The 20,745-nt window shown below is 38.6% G+C and overlaps 1 pseudogene; it reads left to right on the top strand.

Moving 5' to 3' along the window:
* The first annotated feature begins 4,912 nt into the window (after window positions 1-4,912).
* Window positions 4,913-5,229, top strand: LOC119231201 (60S ribosomal protein L36a-like; annotated as a pseudogene).
* The last annotated feature ends 15,516 nt before the right edge of the window (window positions 5,230-20,745 follow it).

Below are 20,745 nucleotides of genomic sequence, written 5' to 3'. Positions count from 1 at the left end.
AGGCAGGAAAGAATTAAAGAATGATATGTGAGTTAAGCTCGGCAACTTGGAGCCCACACTGAAGCACTGAATTTTCCCAAATGATTAGAACTATTCATTTGTAATTTCATTCTCTTCTGAGCTATGCCACACCAAAATCTCAGAGTAGAGTCACCAAGACAAAAATATATGATTATGTCCAGCTTCAAGGGAAAACACTTGATGGAATAAATAGTGACGTGTTGAGAATCAACTCAGTGGTTGAAAATTCACAACTACCTGAGCCTGACATGGAGGAAGGTGAGTGTGAGCAATAAGGCAAGTGGAGCCATCTGAGAAGATGTTCCCTGGGTCCCTCTCTCAGGCCTGGAGGGAGGCCTCTCTGGTGACTTGAGATGCCAATAACTTGAAGTTCTCTTATGAACAGTTCATCTCACTGGATGTAAATCATGCAATTATGTTTCAAAGTTCAAAGATAAAGTGTTCACCTTTATCTAGACACCTTTAACCACCCATCCATGGCCAGGGAAGCAGGGCTGAGAGTGGGGCCAATTCTGATGACCGGGCACAAGCTGAACAAACTGACTTAACCTTGTATAAAAGGTCAAATAAGGAAGAAAGAAACCCACACTTTAAAATGAATGTAATGGCAAAATAATAAAAAATATTTAGTTAATATTTAAAAATGTACAATCTCTGTAGGAATTTGAAAGTTATTGGAAGATGTGCCTCAGTAAAATACTGGAATTCATATTTGAGAAATATAGAGAGGATAGAGAAATTTGTTTCAGTGTGATGAAGAGATAGTGGAAGGTGAGCTCCATAAATAAAATGATTTTATATATATGGTAAATAAAAACTGATGATAATATATGATAAAGATATTCAAAATATATGAGTAAAGAATATGAATTGAAAGCATGTAAATGAAAAAACTGAAGGTCAATACCAAGTTCAGGGAAAATGAAGGGTCTACTGCAACAGGCACATGGTGGAGCAGTGCTACAGGATTACAGTGGATGGCACTGGTACACTCCAGATGATAACCAATATCCCAAAGACAGGTGGGAAAACCCCACCCAAGTGACCAGGCACCTCAGGAACAAGGCTGGATCTGTCACAGTTTCTTCTCCTGCCTCCGCCTGACTGTGATGGAGAGACACTCAAATGGTCCAGTGAAAATCTTGTGCAGTTTTTAGAATTTCACACCATCTCTCTCTTTTTTGCAGCATACACACCCCCAACCCCCAACCCCCTACCCCCCCACACTCACACACACACACATATACATATATATTTACCTTTCTGTTCACTAGAATTCCTTCCATTAAAATCAATGTGAATTTTCTTTGTTAAAATGTAATGATAGTTCACTGTTTACTTTTTGATTTAAATGCAATATTTTGAGCTTATTTCGAGCTATCTATTGTCTAGCAAGTGCATGTGTTCTCAAATAGAGCATTTTCTAGTCAACTCTATCTAAGTATAAAATTCCCATAGAAGAATTGATATTTAATTTGAGTTCAAACACAGATATAAACAAAAGAACATTTGTTAAAGCCAAAAGCATTCTAACACTGCCCCAGATTATGCAGCTGGGTTGGTGCAACTGGATCCTGGGACCCAGAAGAATAACTGAAGGTATCATTTTTAGATTGTTTACAGCTTTACATAATTTATTTTCCTCAGAAGTCAGATAAAATGCTTTAAAAAGACTCAGAGAGAGAGGACAGACTGGAATGACATCAATTCTAAAGTTTCAAGTCCAGGAAACAAGAAAACAGCTGCAGCTCTACGAATATTATGTGGAATAAAATGGCTTCTAAGTCAGGCTCCAGTGTAAAGAAAAGCAGTTGTTCCTCATTACCACTCACCTGTGATTTTCCAGGGCAGCAGGGCTGAGAGCAGGAGGGTCCCAATGACCTTGCACAAGGGCTGCATCCCAGCTAGGGGTCTCGGTGTTAGAGAATCACATCTCATCCTCCCACAGACTGTTTTGAGTCACTGTTCTGGGGTCTGTATCATCTATATTCACGCCTCCTAAAAACGCTGTGAATACGATTCCTAAAACAAAACTAGATCATTAAGACATCTGATGGGAAAGTGAAAGCAGGAAATCAGTGGACTCTGATCAAGTTGATGCTAACTTTTTTTTTATTGAAAGGTACAATAAGGAAGAAAGAAATGTAAAGCAGATTTATTGATTACATGATGTATAAGAATTTATACAGTATCCTTAGCTATGAGGAAAATGCAATATAAAACCAAAATGAAATAGTATTACACATCTGTTAAAACAACTACAACTTATTTCTTTGAGTAACTATACCATTACTGGTAAGGATACAGAAAAACATATACACATAAAACAATTGTTCATAACAGCTAATTTTTTAGTAGTAAAAATGTTGCAACAATTGAATTGTTTTTCTGTGGGTGAGTAGCTAAACAAAGTGGCACATCCATCTTATGGAATACTACTCCTCAATAAAAATGAATCAATTATTTATACACAAAAAACTTGCATGGATTTCAGTGGAGTCATGATGTTAAAGAAGTAAATGATGAAAGTTTCACATGGCACAAATTTATTCAAATAACATTCTTTAAAAGATAAAATTATAGATATGGGGAATTGATTAGTAGTTGATAGGGCTCAGGTACTGGTAATGTACTGGTAACAAGTTTGAGGTGTCGGCTAGAAGGTGAGTGTGACTAAAAAGGGGTAGCACAGGAGAATTTTATGCTGATTGGAATTTTCTATTTATATTTTAAATGAATTTATTTTTTATTAATGAAGCACCTTTTTTTTTTTACAACTTTGTTAGTATTTTGACAATATAGGATTTCTCACCTTAGGCATGGTTATTATTGCTCTCCCATCACCAAAGCACTCCATAGTCTTCTACTATAGTCTGTTGTGCTTCTCCCACCTTCTGACCACTCCCCCTTTCCTTTCCTTTCTCCCTTCCCTCTTAGATACCTCAGAACTATGGTAAGTTTTCAAGGGTTGGTTTTAGAGTTTGCTTTGTTTGACCTTTTGTTTGGTTACTCTATGTTCTACATGTAAGTGACACCATCTGATATTTAGCTTTATTCTTCTGCTTTATTTGCTTAACATAATCCCTTCTAGCTCCATCCATGGTGCCAAAAAAGCCATTCCATAGGAAAAACTGAAAGGAGTGGGCCCTTTCTCCACTTGCACTCTTACCTGTTGGGTTCTGTTTGCCTGGAATTCTTGACAGGACCCTATTGGTCATGTGGACCCATGGCCAGGTTCCCATGGCAACTCTTTATGTTCCTCCCTTTATTTATTTTGTGTCCCACAGCATTGTTCAGCTGAGCAAAATGCAGACACTAAGTTTTAATTTTATTAAATGATACCTTCTCAATAAGTCTCTAAATATATAGCATAAATTTTAAGTATCTATTTTTTTTTTTAACTCAATGCACAGACAAAACCAGAATGACATTTCAGGGATTTTCCTTGTAGAAATCCTTGAAACGGTTCATATTGTGAACTGCATATAATCTTTACTGAGAAGCTAAGAATTTGGGCACCTTCCCCAGACTTAGGTGGAAGTTTTTCCTGGGCTCCAATCCTCAAGTCTTGATTCTTTATAATTTAATCAGATAAGGCATTAAACCCCCCCCCCAAAAAAAACATATAAAAACCACAATGCTCTCTGACTAGAAGCAGAATGTTAAATTGATGTGTCAGGAGCAGAGCTAGGCTAGGAGAGCACTAAATTGGGCCCTCTGAGTCTGAGCATGTGGTTAGAGCAACAAGTCAAATGAGAGTTCAGTCTTGTGTTGATTATTGCGAATGGTCTAAATGGTGCTTGGATGAAGAATCTGATTACTGTCAGCATTACCAACTGTTGTAACTAGTTTAGACACATTCTGATCATTTATTTTTTAAATGTCATTCTTTTGAACGGCAAGTGTACTTGTGAATACAGAGTATGATAGCAATGCAATATAAAGGGAAAAGAATAAGCTTAAAATTGGTAATCTCATTAAGATATTTGTCATGTAACCATCCCAGGCTGGGTAGGTTCATTGTCAGTTCTCACAGATGAAAAGAGAATTTGGAGTCCTTGTTAGATGTTTGGAGCCTTTTAACGCTGAGACGGGGGACTGTATACACAGGCAGGCAGACAGAGCAAGAGAGACTCAACACTGAGAGAGGCAGAACAGCAACTCCCCTGCCTAGCCCCCTGTACACTGTTAAGTGCCATAACCAAATAATCAATACACTGTTGCCCATCTGTTGTTTGTTAGATGTCCAAATGGTGGAAAACAGCATTTCAAGGTATATATAGGCTTTCTATGTGTGGGAGGCAAAAAATAGCCTAATTTACCCATTTTCCTTACAATATTCATTCTGTGTTACCAACTATACTGTTCACTCTGACACCATTGGACCTTCCATAAAATCCATTTTATTTTATTTTTAAAAAAGATTTATTCATTTATTCATTCATTTATTCGTTTATTTATACAAGCATTGGGTACAGTCAGAAGCACGGGAGGGTGAGAGAATTCACCAGAGCCGGAACAGGGAGCAGAACAGGCAAAACAACCTAAGTACACTGCTGAGGGGAGCAGCTGGCGCGGCAGGAGAGATCTGTGTGCCATGTGGGACCCTCGGCGGCCAGCCGGGATCAAACTGGCGCTGCAGAGGCTGCAGACAGCTTCACAACGCTGTGCTCAACCGCTGCGCCACCGGGGAGGCCCTCCACAAAATCCATTTTAAATGGAGTTTTATTATTTTCCCTCCCCCATTTGAATAAATTAGCCCAATCTCTGATATGCATTTCTGAGAAAGAAAAGAAAGTTTGAGGGCCCAAATGCACCTGTTTAGCAGGGAGCTAAAGCATGTGGACGCCAGATTTTCAATTTTCATTGCGTTGACAACACTTCTGCAAAGATGATTAACGTAACTAAAACCCAAAAGACATTCTGCAAGAAGTGTGGGAAGTATCACTGAGAAAGTGACCCAGTGTAGGAAGGGCAAGGATCCCTGCATGGCCAATGAATAAGACACTATGACGGGAGGTAGGTTGGTTATGGTGAGCAGACAAAGCCAATGTTCTGGAAAAGGGCTAAAACCACAAAGAAGATTGTACTGAGGCAGGAATGTGTAGAACCTAACTGTAGATCCAAAAGGTTGCTGGCCATTGAGAGAGGCAAGCTTCTGAACTGGGAGAAGATAAGAAGAGAAAGGGTCAAGTAATCCAGTTCTAAGCTTTGGGATTCTTCTGTTATTTTTTTATAGGAAAATGTCGAAGCTACAGAAAAATTGCCTATGTGAAAAGAAATAGCGATATTCTTTTAAAAAATAAAGAAACAAAATGAATGCACAATAACTAAAGACACAGAATGCCTGGAGTTTTTTCCTTCACCAGCAAGACAGCCACGCAGTCTAGTGACTGGTGCCTTGCTGCCCTCTGGTGGTTCAGATGGGAATCCTTTGTTAAAGATGTAGGGACCATAATTTTTAATCTTTTAAATATTTTTATGTATATATATTTTACATCATTGCTCATTTTTGTACAATATTTTCTTTTTCCTCTCAATTGCAGTCCCTGGTAAAATTCCCATCACCAATGCATCCGTGCACCATCACCATAATCCCTTGTGCTCTTCCCTCCCCTGTTTTCATCTCCCTCCCCCTCCCCTGTAGAATGTCTCTGATTTATAGTTGCCTGTTCATTATTATTATTATTATTATTATTCCTGATTCCTTATTTGATTCCCCTATATTCCTCCTAGAAGTGAAACCATCTGCTATTTTTCTTTCTTCCTTCTGACTTATTTCACTGAGTATAATCCAAGTTGCTGCAAATGGCATATGAGTTTATCTTTTTTGATTGATGAATAGTATTCCATTGTGTATCTTCTTGATCCAGTCATCTATTTTTGGGCATTTGGGTTGTTTCCCCTATCTTTCCCCTATTGCTGGGTAATGTGGTAGCTCCATTTTTAGTAGTTTGAGGAACCTCTACACAGCTGTCCATAGTGGTTGCACCAGTTTGCATTCTCACCAGCAGTGTAGGAGAGTTCCTTTTTCTCCACACCCTCTCCAATGTGTGTTGTTGCTAGTATTTTTCATATGTGCCATTCTCACTGGTGTAAGTTGGTATCTCATTGTGGTTTTGATTTTCATTTCCTTCAGGAAGCATTTTTATTGTAAGTTTCCCAGAAACAAAAAACAAGCCAAAATTAAATAAAAATATGAAATGTTTGATATATATACTTAAGTCAAATACACAAAGAGCAGGAAGTATTATCCAGTAGAAGATTTCAGATTTACAGTGCTCTGACCTTTAAATCAGTGAAATATCATTGAAACTATAACATTTCACCCATAATTTAAGATTCACTTCATTAATGACTCATTTTGTGGAAGTGACCCTTGTTGGGTCACATCTCAATTATAATCTAAAATTCACACACATTGCATGGAGGACAAGGAGACACAGAAGAAAAAGATGGGCCACTCCAGATTGGTAGGTGGTAGTTTTAATAACCAAGGGAACTTCCATAGAGGTTTTGTCAGGGGCAGTTGCAAGACAAGTAGTTTCTTGCATCGACCTCCCTGATCTTAAACATTCATGTGGAGGCTTTAACCAAGTTTATACATGTGTACTATCCAGACAGTTTTAGCAGCACGTTTCATCTCAGGCACTCATCTTTGGTCATCTAGAAGGCAAGTGACATACACGTACTCTGGGGTTGTGGGGAGGGGAGAAGCCTCCAATTTTGAACTTCTCAGGTCCAGCTTTTGGGTGAGCAGGTGGTTGTGACCTATTGATTTGCCTTCTGCAACAGATTCCTGGGACCATTTCTAAACACACAGCCTCAGATGAAAGTCCAAATGGAGTAATTCTTTACAAAAGACAACATGTGACACATACAAATATGAATCAAGCTGACAAAGCCGTCATGTCCCCAGTGCTTTGTATATGACCTTGATCCTGAAGACCCAGGATTTTCACTGCTAGAACAAGGAAGTTTCCACCTGGTTGGGATAAAGCACACATACAGAGGAACACAACACAACACACACACACACACACACTCACGGAGAACACAGAGTGGTTTCTAGCCCAGGTGGCCCCAGCTCCCCCAGGACTCACTCATGGCTCAGAGTGGTTTCCACCTGAGCAAACACAAGGGCATCAACTCTGATGTCCCTGCTCAGCCCCCTCTCTCTGCAGCGACTGCTCCTATACCAGCATTTCCCTGTCAACCAATATAAACACCAATATGAAGCAAACTCAAAGTTTAGTAAAAGAGAAGTTTATTAGAATTTATTCTGAGCCAAACTGAGACTTCTGGAACATAAGACCAATATTAGATTTATTTTATTTTATTTTTTATTTATTTAAATATTTTATTTTATATAATTCTTACATCTTTTTTCATCTTTGCAAAATGTATGCATTTTCATTTTGGTTATTTTCCCAATTGCACCCCCCCTTATTTTGACTCTAGTCCTTCCTTTCCTTGCCCCTCCCTCCCCCTTACCCCCCGTAGAGTGTCTCTGGTTTATAGTTGCTTGTTGATTTTGATTTTTACTTTGTATTGATTAGTCTTTTTCCTGGTCTCTTATTTAGGTTTTCTAAAGTCCTGCTATGAGTGAGGCCACCTGGTATTTTTCTTTTTCTTTCTGACTTATTTGGCTGAGCATGATCCCTTCTAGCTCCATCCATGTTGCTGCAAACTGCATGTGTTTATCTTTTTTGATTGCTGAGTAATATTCCACGGTGTATATATACCACATCTTCTTGATCCAGTCATCTATTTTTGGGCATTTGAGTTGCTTCCACAGCTTAGCTAGTATAAATAGTGCTGCTATAAACATAGGGGTGCAGGTGCACTTTGGAAATAATGTTTCTGTGTCATTTGGGTAAATACCTAGGAGTGGAATTCCTGGATCATATGGAAGCTCTATGTTTAGTAGGTCCAGAAATCGCCACACAGCTCTCCATAGTGGTTGGACCAGCTTGCATTCCCACCAACAGTGCAGGAGAGTTTCTTTTTCTCCACAACCTCGCCAACATTTGTTGTTGCTAGTTTTTTTAATATGTGCCATTCTCTCTGGTGTGAGATGGTATCTCATTGTAGTTTTGATTTGCATTTCCCTGATTTCAAGTGATGTTGAACATTTTTTCATATGCCTGTTGGCCATTTGCATTTCCTCTTCAGAGAAGTTTCTTTTTAGGTGTTCAGCCCATTTTTTGACTGGATTATTTTCTTTGTTTTTGTTGAGTCTCATCAGCTCTTTGTAGATTTTTGTGATCAGTCCTTTATCATTAGTGTTGGGTGCAAAAATATTCTCCCAGTCGGTGGGGTTTCTCTTTGTTTTTGTTATTGTCTCTTCTGCTGTGCAGAAGCTCTTTAATTTGATGTAGTCCCAGCTGTTTATCTTTGCCTTCACTATCACTGCTTTGGGTGATGTGTCTATAGAGATGTCTTTGATGTGCATATCATGTAGTGTTTTGCCTATATTTTCTTCTATGTTTTTTATGGTTTCAGGTCTTATGTCTAGTTCTTCAATCCATTTTGAGTTGGTTTTTGTGCATGGTGTGGTTTTTGTGCATGGTTTTTGTGCATAGTGGTCAAGCTTCATTCTTTTGCATGTAGCGACCCAGTTTTCCTAGCACCATTTATTGAACAAACTTTCTTTGCTACTATGAACAGTTATATGGAAACAAGTTCAACAATCTAGAAGGGATGGACAAATTCCTACAACTCTACAATCACTCAAAGCTAGATAAAGAAGGCTTGCAGGGAAATGCGCGGGGGCCCTCACTGAGGTGAATGTCCCTCACTGAGTAATCAGAAACCAGGCGCCTGGACACAGGAGCAGGGAGCAAAGGGCGCCATTTCTGTGGACACTGAACTAGGGTACAGCCCATGTCGTGGACCTGAGGGCTTTGGAACTGAGACCCGGGGCATGAAATTCGGGGCGTGGAATCCCCACGACGGTGGGGCACAAGACAGACACAGCACCCCAAGGCTGTTGAGGCTTTCCCCACCACTCCCACTCTGTTCCCCTGTCCCACGGGGTAAAAAAAAACAGCTCCCCAAGGGCACTAGGAGAGATCTCTGGCACCATCTAGAGACCAGAAAAAAAATCACCAACACCCCATAGAATAGGGATCTTTCTTCAGTAAAGACGGCTTGAAACTGGCAGAAGGCTCCCAGAGGAGCCAGAGGTTAGCTGGGAAGTTTGCCCACGCCAGGCCCCTTCTTGTCCAGCAGTCTGAGCCCTGAGGGGGAGCGGGCACCCAGGGCCGGGGCAGACCAGGCACGCGGAAGAGTGTGCCTATCTCCGAATCGCCATTTTAGAATAGGGACCTTTCTTCAATAAAGACTGCTTGAAATTGGCAGAAGGCCCCCATGGAGCCAGAGGGAGAAGGTTCCCCGTGCAGTCAGAGGTGAGCTGAAGGCCCCCACAAGCCCAGTACCTCCTGGCAGGAAGTGGGAGCCCAGAGGAGGATCAAGATATTTGGAACTCAGAGAGCAATCCAGCTGCCCCCCCCACCAGGGAAGTCTGTGGGACTTCAACACTCACATTTGTAATTAAACACAGAAGGAGGAGAGATTCTGTGACAGTGACCATTAACATACTCAAAGTACCACTACCTCACTAGACTTCTGGCATAACAGTTTTTGATTGTTTGGATTGCCAGTTTCTGAAACTCCCGAAAGAACACACCAAAAAGATGCCAGCCATACCCGTGGCACAGTGTCCCAACGCATAAGGCAAATTAGAAGACAGGTAACAGGGAAAAGAAAAACTACAAGCAAAGTAGCAACTCCTCAGAAAAAAGACACACCACAAAAAAAAAAAAAAAAAAACACAACAAAAAAAACACCCACCAGCTTGCAACTACGGTGACTTGGAAGAACTTCTGAGCCTTCCAGAAAAAGAATTTAAAATTGCCATGATGAAAAAACTGATGGAAGTCATTAAGGAAAACAACACTCAGAAGAATGAAATTGAGTCCCTAAAGAGGGAAGTAAAAGAAATGTAGGAGATCAAAGAATTTATGGAGGCATTAAAGAACTCTGGGAAAAGCAATGAAAGCAGAATAGATGAAATGGAAGAGTGAATAAGTACTCTTGAAGACACAGAAATAAAAAGAACCAAAACAGAAGAGGAAAGAGAAGTGTGAAGGAAAAAGACAGAAGAAAGACTTCGGGAGCTATCTGACTCCATGAGGAAAGGAAATATAAGACTTATAGGAATCCCAGAAGGAGAGGAGAGAGATGTAGGAACAGAGAAAATATTCAAGGAAATAATTGAAGACAACTAGCAAATGTGAAGGAGCTGAAAACTGATATACAAGAAGCAAGAAGAACACCAAACTTCCATGATCAAAGGAAAAACACAGCAAGACACATAATAGTAAAGCTCCCAAGAATCCAAGACAAGGAAAAAATAATGAAGCTGACAAGAGGGAAGAAACAGATAACATTCAAAGGAAAACCAATCAGACTGGCATCAGACTTCTCTGAAGAAACACTATGGGCAAGGAGAGAGTGGAGGGACATAGTCAACAGACTCCAAGAAAACAGATGCCAACCAAGAATACTCTATCCCACAAAGCTCTCCTTCCTCTATGAAGAAGGAATAAGGACCTTCCCAGACAAACAGAAACTCTGGAATTTCATTACGACTAAACCCCCACTCCAAAAAATACTACAAGGAGTCCTAGAGCCAGAACCTCAGAGGGATGAATAACAACAAAAGAAGGACAAAAAAAAAGTTATTAAAAGAATAAATAAATAAATAAAATCAAAGGAAAGACAAACACAATGGCAAATACTGATGCTAACATATCAATATTAACTCTAAATGTAAATGGACTAAACTCTTCAAAAAAAAGACACAGAGTCACAGACTGGATTAAGAAATAAAACCCAAGAAACAAGATATAAATCAAATAAACAACCTAATCTAAAAAACCCCCCAAAACTAGTAGAAGAAAAGAAATAATAAAAACCAAAAGCAGAAATAAATGAAATTGAAACTAAAAAAACAATCCAAAAGATCAATGAAACCAAGAGCTGGTTCTTCAGAAAAATAAATAAAATAGACAAATGCCTAGCCAGGCTCACAAAGGAAAAAAGGGAGATAGCACAAACAGCAGGATCATAAATGAAAAAGGAAAAATCACAATGGACACTGCAGAAATCAAAAGAATAATCAGTAACTACTATGAACAGTTATATGGAAACAAGTTCAACAATCTAGAGGAGATGGACAAATTCCTACAACTCTACAATCACCCAAAGCTAGATAAAGAAGAAATAGAACACCTAAACAGACCAACTACCAGCAGCGAAATTGAAATGGTAATCAAAAACCTCCCCCAAAACAAAAGCCCAGGACCTGATGGATTTACGAATGAATTCTACCAAATGTTCAGAAACGAATTAGTGCCTATCCTTCACAAACTCTTCCAAAAAATTGAGAAGGAAGGCATAATACCTAACACATTCTGTGAAGCCAACATTACACTAATACCAAAACCGAACAAGGACAACACAAAAAAAGAAAACTACAAGCCAATCTCGCTAATGAACACTGATGCAAATATCCTCAATAAAATTTTAGCTATCAGGATTCAACAATGTATCCATAAGATAATTCACCACGACCAAGTAGGATTCATTCCAGGAACACAAGGATGGTTCAACATCTGAAAATCAATCAACGTCATCCAACACATCGACAAAAAGAAATACAAAAACCATATAATAATATCAATAGATGCTGAGAAAGCTTTCGAGAAAGTGCAACACCCATTCATGATAAAAGCCTTTGAAATTCTTGGGATACAAGGAACATACCTCAACATCATAAAGGCCATATAAGACAAGCCTAACAGCCAGTATCATTCTCAATGGTGAAAAGCCGAAAGCATTCCCATTAAGATCTGGAACAATACAAGGATGTCCACTCTCACCACTGCTTTTCAATATAATACTGGCAGTCCTAGCCAAAGCAATAAGACAAGAAAAAGACATCCAAGGAATCCAAATAGGAAAAGAAGAAGTCAAACTATCACTATTTGCAGATGATATGATAATATACATAGAGAACCCCAAAAACTCCACAGAAAAACTAATTCAACTAATCAATCAGTTCAGTAAAGTAGCAGGATACAAAATCAACATGCAAAAGTCAGTAGCCTTCCTATACACCGACAATAAATCTGAAGACAAAGAAATAAAAAAAAAAATCCCTTTTATTATCTAAACAAAAAAAATCAAATACTTGGAAATAAATCTAACAAAAGAGGTAAAGGTCCTATACTAAGAAAACTATAAAACACTGTTAAAAGAAATAGAAGACACAAAGAAATGGAGACATCCCCTGCTCATGGATTGGAAGAATAAACATTATTAAAATGGCCATCCTACCAAAAGCAATATACAGATTCAATGCTATTCCAATCAAAATTTCAATGTCATTCTTCAAAGAAATAGAACAATTATTGATGAAATTCATATGGAATCACCAAAAACCCTGAATGGCCAAAGCTCTCCTGAAAAAAAAAGAAGGGAATGGAGGCATCACACTCCCAGACTTCAAACTATACTACAAAGCCATAATCATCAAAACTGCATGGTATTGGAACAAGAATAGACACACAGACCAATGGAATCGAATAGAAAATCCAGAAATAAACCCACAGATTTATGGTCAACTAATCTTTGACAAAGGAGCAAAGAATATGCATTGGAGCAAAGAAAGTCTGTTCAATAAATGGTGCTGGGAAAACTGGTTCATCGCATGCAAAAGAATGAAGCTTGACCACTACCTCACACCATAAACAAAAACCAACTCAAAATGGATTAAAGAACTAGACATAAGACCTGAAACCATAAAATACATAGAAGGAAATATAGGCAAAACACTACATGATATGCACATCAAAGACATCTCTATAGACATATCACCCAAAGCAGTAATAGTGAAGGCAAAGATAAACAGCTGGGACTACATCAAATTAAAGAGCTTCTGCACAGCAAAAGAGACAATAACAAAAACAAAGAGAAACCCCACCGACTGGGAGAATATTTTTGCACCCAACACTAAAGATAAAGGACTGATCACAAAAATCTACAAAGAGCTGATGAGACTCAACAAAAACAAAGAAAATAATCCAGTCAAAAAATGGGCTGAACACCTAAAAAGAAACTTCTCTGAAGAGGAAATGCAAATGGCCAACAGGCATATGAAAAAATGTTCAACATCCCTTATCATCAGGGAAATGCAAATCAGAACTACCATGAGATACCATCTCACACCAGTGAGAATGGCATATATTAAAAAAACTAGCAACAACAAATGTTGGCAAGGTTGTGGTGAAAAAGGAACTCTCCTGCACTGCTGGTGGGAGTGCAAACTGGTCCAACCACTATGGAGAGCTGTGTGGCGATTTCTGGACCTACTAAACATAGAGCTTCCATATGATCCAGGAATTCCACTCCTAGGTATTTACCCAAAGGACACAGAAACATCAATTCCAAAGAGCACATGCACCCCTAAATAGCAGCACTATTTACAATAGCTAAGCTTTGGAAACAGCCCAAATGCCCAAAAATAGATGACTGGATCAAGAAGATGTGGTACATATACACCATGGAATATTACTCAGCATTCAGAAAAGATAAACACATGCAATTTGCAGCGACATGGATGGAGCTGGAAGCGATCATGCTCAGCAAAATAAGCCAGAAAGAAAAAGAAAAATACCAGATGGTCTCACTCATAGCAGGAATCTAGAAAACTTAAATAAGGGACCAGGAAAAAGAATAACTACAGAAAGAAAATATCAAAGTCAACAAACAACTATGAACCAGAGACACTCTATGAGGGGTGAGGGGCGGGGAAAGGAGGGCTTGGGGTCAAAATAAGGGGGTTGTAATTGTATGGGGAATATAAAAAATAAAATTTAAATTAAAAAATTTAAAAAAATGAATGTGACATCTTTCTGTCTGCCTATCTTCTCTCTACCTCTCTGTCTCTATGTCTCTCTATGAGCTGTCTGGATGCGTTTTTATTTTCTCTATCTATATAACTGCTACTTTTCTCTCTATCTACATATTCACTTATCTAATAGTCTGTCCAAAAGTCTTTGTAAATGCAGGGGAGAAAGAAGGTCCTGCAATGAAATTTTATGCAGACTTGCTCTTCCCAATTACTTTGGAAGTAGGCAGCATGGAAAAGAAAACAAAAAGAGCAAGACTGGCCAACAGTAGTAGAGATTTTGATGGAGGAGCAGGCCCTGCTCTGCATTTAACTGCAGCACCAGGGCCTCCCTGGTGGCACAAGGGGTTAAGTCTCAGCACGATCAATCTATTGCCAGCCACTGCAACATGAGTTTGATCCCAAGTCAGGGAGCTGACCCACATGGTGCAGCAGATCTCTCCAGTTTTCACCCATTGCTTCCCTCAGCAGTATATCTACCTGTTCTGCTTCCATCTCTGTCTCTGGTCAATCCTCTCCCTCCCTCCTTGCCCCCGTAACTCTGGCCTATACCCCAGTTCTTATACGCATAAATAAAAATAAATCTTTTAAAAAAATAAATGCAGCACCAGGTGCCTCTCCCTGATTTTCTTGTGTGTTTACTGACAACCTTTGTGCACTTTGTCCAGTTTCTCTTAGTTATAGAATCAAAGTAATGTTTACTTCCAAGGGACTATGAGATAATGACCCAAAAAGACTCAAGGAGAATTGCACAAACTAGTTGGGACAAAACAGGAAGTAAAGTAGAATCCTAAATCTTAACTCTATATTCCCTGTAACTATACAATTATTTTCTAAATCTCTCCTTCAAAATCAACTTATCCTTGTATTGTGATCAATTACTTAAACTCAGGAAAGAAATGAGTGACTTACCATGTTCTCATTGAATTCATCTTTAAAAACAAACACAAGTAAATTAGAAGGCAAGTTCATTGCTCTGTGAAGGTTGTACAGCCTTAGATATAAGTGGGAAATTACCTAATTGATGAATGTGAACCAAGAATGTGCAGCTGGATCACAAATAGAGAGAAATTTCACCTACAAAGAAGACTGACAGACTTTGGAGAACACATATTGCCATTCAGAAATATCTGAGACATCACCCTCCAGCACTGGGTCCCAGGCAATACTGTCCAGGAGAATGTTTCACTTGTTTGGTGAATATTTAATAGCACTGAGCTGCCCCACACTAATATATCCCCAGAGGACAACTCTATAACAAGCATTCATCATATTTTTTTAAATTATTTCAACTTTTGAATAATAATCTTTTGAACATTATTAATTACAGATTTGGCATTTGGGGAAGGCAGGATGCAATGGTATGAGAGAGAAGTATTTATCTCCAAATGATAATTCTATGCTCAGGAGAGACCAAGGTTTTGCTATTTCACACCTTCAATTCACCCAGCAAGAATTTTCTTTCCAACTTGGGAGCTGTGGAGCTCTGGAGCTCAGGAGCTCTGGAGATTGCATACAAACCTCTACCAAGTCTGGAATTTCAGGCTGGCCCAAGAGAACTGTGTATGATCAAACCAAGCAGCACTCTAGAGGGCCCCTGTGGTAAGACATTGCTTGTTGTCTCCATTCTCTAACTTCCACAGATCTATATTATCCCTTCAAACTCTCAGTGCTCTGTTTCCCTCAGGTCAGAGGCTAGCTCTGTTAGGGATATGCTGGGGGATAGTAGTAGGAAGAAAGGTCTGTATGTTCAGCTTTCATATTGCATCCAATATCCTTTGTGTGCATTTGGGCAGGTCAAATAGACAAGAGAGCGCAATTTCAGATGTGTAAGTGTCCTAATATCTGAATAACAACATTTTATAGTACTGGGTATAATTTTTTCATTGCTTTTTATTTTTCAATCAAAATAGAAGAAATGCTACTTACAAAGAAATTTTGGTCATTTTTAGCTAACTATTTTTATCTTATTCTCAATTTATTGTACAAAATTTAGGTGACATGGAGTTGAACTGTTCTTGTATTATTTTAATCCATCATGAAATGATTATACAAAAACTTTAAATTCCAATGTATAATGTTCTTAATATTTTTCTTTTTTTTTTTTTGTATTTGCATGTATTTATTTATTTATTTATTTATTTATTTTTTTAATTAATAAATTTTATTTTTATATTCCCCATACAATTGCAATCCCCCCATTCTGACCCCAATCCCTCCCCTCCCGCCCCCCCCCCCCCAAAAAGTGTCTCTGGTTCATAGTTTTTGTTGATTTTGATTTTCACTTTCTTATAGTTATTCATTTTCCTGGTCCCTTATTTAAGTTTTCTAGATCCCTGCTATGAGTGAGACCATCCGGTATTTTTCTTTTTCTTTTTGGCTTATTTCACTGAGCATGATCCCTTCCAGCATCATCCATGTTGCTGCAAATTGCATGTGTTTATCTTTTTTGAATGCTGAGTAATATTCCATGGTATATATGTACCACATCTTCTTGATCCAGTCATCTATTTTTGGGCATTTGGGCTGTTTCCAAAGCTTAGCTATTGTAAACAGTGCTGCTATAAACATAGGGGTGCAGGTGTTCTTTGGAATTGATGCCATAAGTAAATGATGGTATAGCAGTAGCAGCAGTCCTCATGGTTTCCCTACCGGCTCAGCAGCATCGCATCACCTGCAACCTTCTTAGAAATGTGAACACCCAGGCCAAACCCAGAGGAATTGAATCAGAAATTTGGGGGTGTGGTCTATCAATCTGTGTTTGAACAAGCTCTCCAGTGATTCTTGATGACTGGTCAAGTTTAAGAGCTTCTGCTTTCCTGGGCCCTTAGAAATAACATGAGTACAATGATACTGTGTTCTGGCCCTGGTCTCTGAAACTGAAAGACATGGCAACTCCTCGGGGATGTGCTAGAACAGGGCACATGTGTAACCCGTGGAAGAGTTCACTGGCCTTTCCTTAAGCTTCCACCGTAGTGTCTCTATTTTAGCATGAGTAAGATTAGCTCTGTAAGAATCTCCATGCACACAAAGTCCCTGCATTGTTTTCTTTTCTTTTCTTTTTTTTTTTCAGACTCCACTATTTTATCTTCAACTCAGAAATCACAAAATCTAGGAAAAACTATTTCAATTTTAATGCACTTAATTTTTAATTTTTAGTTTTTTTTAAATTTTAACTTTTATCATTTTTTAAATTTTTTAGACAATATTTGCTTCCCCCAATCCCCTCAGATTGAGTCCCCATATAATTTCTTTCCCCAAGGCACCCGTGCACCATCACCACAGTCCCCTGTGCTCCTCCCTCCCTCCCTCTGATCCCTCTCCCACCTCCTCCCCTGCAGTATGACTGTGGTTTATAATTGTCTGTTTTTGCTTTGTTGTGTTTTGCACTGTTATTATTATTTTTTTACACTGATGTCTTATTTGGTTCCCCTATATTCCTGTTATAAGTGAAACCATCCAATATTTTTCTTTTTCCTTCTGGCTTATTTCACTGAGCATAATACCTTCTAGCTCCATCCACGTTGCTGCAAATGGCATGAATTTATCTTTTTTGATTGCTGAATAATATACTATTGTGTATACCACATCATCTTGATCCAGTCTTCTATTTTGGGGCATTTGGGTTGTTTCCAGGTTTTACCTATTATAAATAGTGCTGCAATAAACATAGGTGTACAGGTGCTCTTTTGAATCACAGTTTTTGTGTCCTTTGGGTAGATCCCTAGTAGTGGAATTGCTGGATTGTATGATAGCTCCATTTTTAGTAGACTGAGGAATCTCCAGACAGCTTTCCACAGTGGTTGGACCAATTTGCACTCCCACCAGCAGTGTAGGAGAGTTCCTTTTTCACCACATCCTCGCCAACATTTGTTGTTGCTTGTTTTTTTGATATGTGCCATTCTTACTGGTGTAAGGTGGTATCTCAGTGTGGTTTTGATTTGCATTTCCCTGATGATAAGGGATGTTGAACATTTTTTTCATATGCCTGTTGGCCATTTACATTTCCTCTTTGGAGAAATGTCTTTTAAGTTCTTCTGCCCATTTCTTTTCTTTTTTTTTTTTTAAGATTTATTTGTTTGTTCGTTTTTTTAAGATTTATTTTATTTATTTATACAAGCACTGGGTACAGTCAGAAGCATGGGAGGGTGAGAGAATTCACCAGAGCCAGAGCGGGGAACAGAACAGGCCGATTGACGAAATACACTGCTGAGGGGAGTAGCAGGCGCGGCAGGAGAGGTCTGTCACGCCATGTGGGACCCTTGCCAGCAGCCGGGGATCGCACTGGCGCTGCAGAGGCTGCGGGCAGCTTCGCAGCCCAGCGCTCAACTGCTTCGCCAACAGCAAAGGCCCTCTCCCATTTCTTGACTGGATTGTTTATTTGTTTTTGTTGAGCCATGTGAGTTCTTTGTATATCTTTGTGATCAGTCCCTTATCAGTTGAATGGAGTGCAAAGATTTTTTTCCCAATCAGTGGGATGTCTCTCTGTTTTGGTTAATGTCTCTTTGGCTGTACAGAAGCTTTTCAGTTTGATGTAATTCCAGGTGTTTATCTTTGCCTTCTCTATCACAGCTTTGGGTGATGAGTCTTTAAAGATGTTTCTGAGATGTATGTCTTGTAGTGTTTTACCTATATTTTCCTCTATATATTTTATGGTTCCAAGTCGTATGTCCAGTTCTTTTATCCATTTTGGGTTGATATTTGTGCACGGTGAGAGGTAGTGGTCTAGTTTCATTTTTTTGCATGTGGAGGTCCAATTTTCCCAGCACCATTTATTGAACAAACTGTCAGTGTTCCATTGCATATTCTTTGCTCCCTTGTCAAAGGTTAGTTGTTCATATAAGTGTGGCTTTATTTCTGGGCTCTCTATTTGGTTCTATTGGTCTGTGTGTCTGTTTTTGTTCCAATACCAAACTGTTTTAATTATTATAGCTTTGTAGTATAGCTTGAAGTTTGGAAGTGTGATACCTCCTTTTTCCTTTTTTATCATCAGTAAGGCTTTGGCTATTCGTGTGTTTTTTTGTGGTTCCATATGAATTTCATCAGTATTCTATTTCTTTGAAGAATGTCATTGAGATTTTTATTGGAATAGCATTGAATCTGTATATTGCTTTTGGGAGGATGGCCATTTTAATAATGTTAATTCTTCCAATCCATGAGCAAGGGATGTCTTTCCATTTCTTTGTGTCTTCTATTTCTTTTAACAGTGTTTTATAATTTTCTTTGTATAAGTATTTCACCTCTTTTGTTAGGTTTATTCCCAAGTATTTGATTTTTTTTTTGTTTCAATTATATAAGGGATGGTTTTCTTGATTTCTTCTTCAGATTTATTGTTTGTGTATAGGAAACTACTGATTTTCATGTGTTGATTTTGTATCCTACGTTACAGAACTGGTTGATTATTTTGAGTAGTTTTTCTGTGGAGTTTTTAGGGTTTTCTATGTATATTATCATATCATCTGCAAATAGTGATAGTTTTATTTTTTCTTTCCCTGTTTGGATTCCTTGTATGTCTTTCTCTTGTCTTATTGCCCTGGCTAGGACCTCCTATATTATATTGGAGAAGAGCAGTGGTGAGAGAGGACATCCTTGTCTTGTTCCTGATCTTAAAGGAAAGGCCTTCAGCTTTTCCCCATTGAGAATAATATTGGCAGTGGGTTTGTCATATATGGCTTTTATCATGTTAAGGTATGTTCCTTCTATCACGAGAATTTCAAGGGCCTTCATCATAAATGGATGTTGGAATTTGTTGAATGCTTTCTCAGCATCTATTGATATGGTCATATGGTTTTTCTTTTTCTTTTTGTTGATGTGTTGGATTACACTGATAGATTTTCGTATGTTGAACCATCCTTGTGCCTATCAGATAGAATATTAATGATCATCATGATTAAAAAGCAGAAAGAAAACGAAAAGGAAAAAAATTATTGAGACAAATAATCACTGAACTGAACAATGAAATTGAGACCATAAGAAAGGAAAGAAAAGAAACACAGGAGATAAAAAGATTACTAGAGGAGATAAAGAACTCTGGGAAAAGCAATGAAAACAGAATTGATGAAATGGAAAAATGGATCAGTACTATCAAAGATACAGAAATAAAAAGAGCCAAAAGAGAAAAGGAGAGAGAAAGTGCAAATGAAGTATGAGGATAATCTTAGACAATTATCAGACTCCAGGAAGACAGGAAATGCAAAAGGCATTCCAGAAGGTGAGGAGAGAGACAAAGGAGCTGAGAAATTATTCAAGGAGATAATTGAAGAAAACTTCCCAAGCATGAAAAAGGAGATGAATATAGACATACAAGAAGTAAGAAGAACACCAATTACCACAATGAAAAGAAAACTACAGCAAGACACCTAATAGCAAAGCTTGCAAGAATCCAAGACAAGGAGAAAATAATGAAATTGGCAAGGGGAAGAAACAGATAACTGTATTTCTTCTTTGTGTTGTGTCCTCCTGCGGTCTTGCTTGGTTATTTATATTTTTTCTTCTCCCTGTTGTTTGCTTTCTAATTAGTTCTCTGAGTTGGGACATTGTGCCACTGGTGTTGGTGGGCATCCCTTTGGAGTGCGCCTTTAGGGGTGTTGGAAACTGTTTACCAGACTGAGCCCAGCACTGGTATGCCAAAACTCCCACCAGGGCGTTGATGCTGTGGCTGTTTTGCTGAGCACTCTACCTTACAGTTCCCTCCCTCTGTATTAGTTCCAACAGGGAAGCAGCTAGTTGGTGATTCTTTTCTGGTC

The sequence above is a fragment of the Talpa occidentalis genome, unplaced genomic scaffold (assembly GCF_014898055.3).
Source record: "Talpa occidentalis isolate TD23 unplaced genomic scaffold, MPIMG_talOcc4v2.1 talOcc4.7, whole genome shotgun sequence".
Classification (NCBI taxonomy): domain Eukaryota; kingdom Metazoa; phylum Chordata; class Mammalia; order Eulipotyphla; family Talpidae; genus Talpa; species Talpa occidentalis.
The sequence above is the reverse complement of the archived record's forward strand: the minus strand, read 5'-3'. Positions and strand labels throughout refer to the sequence as shown.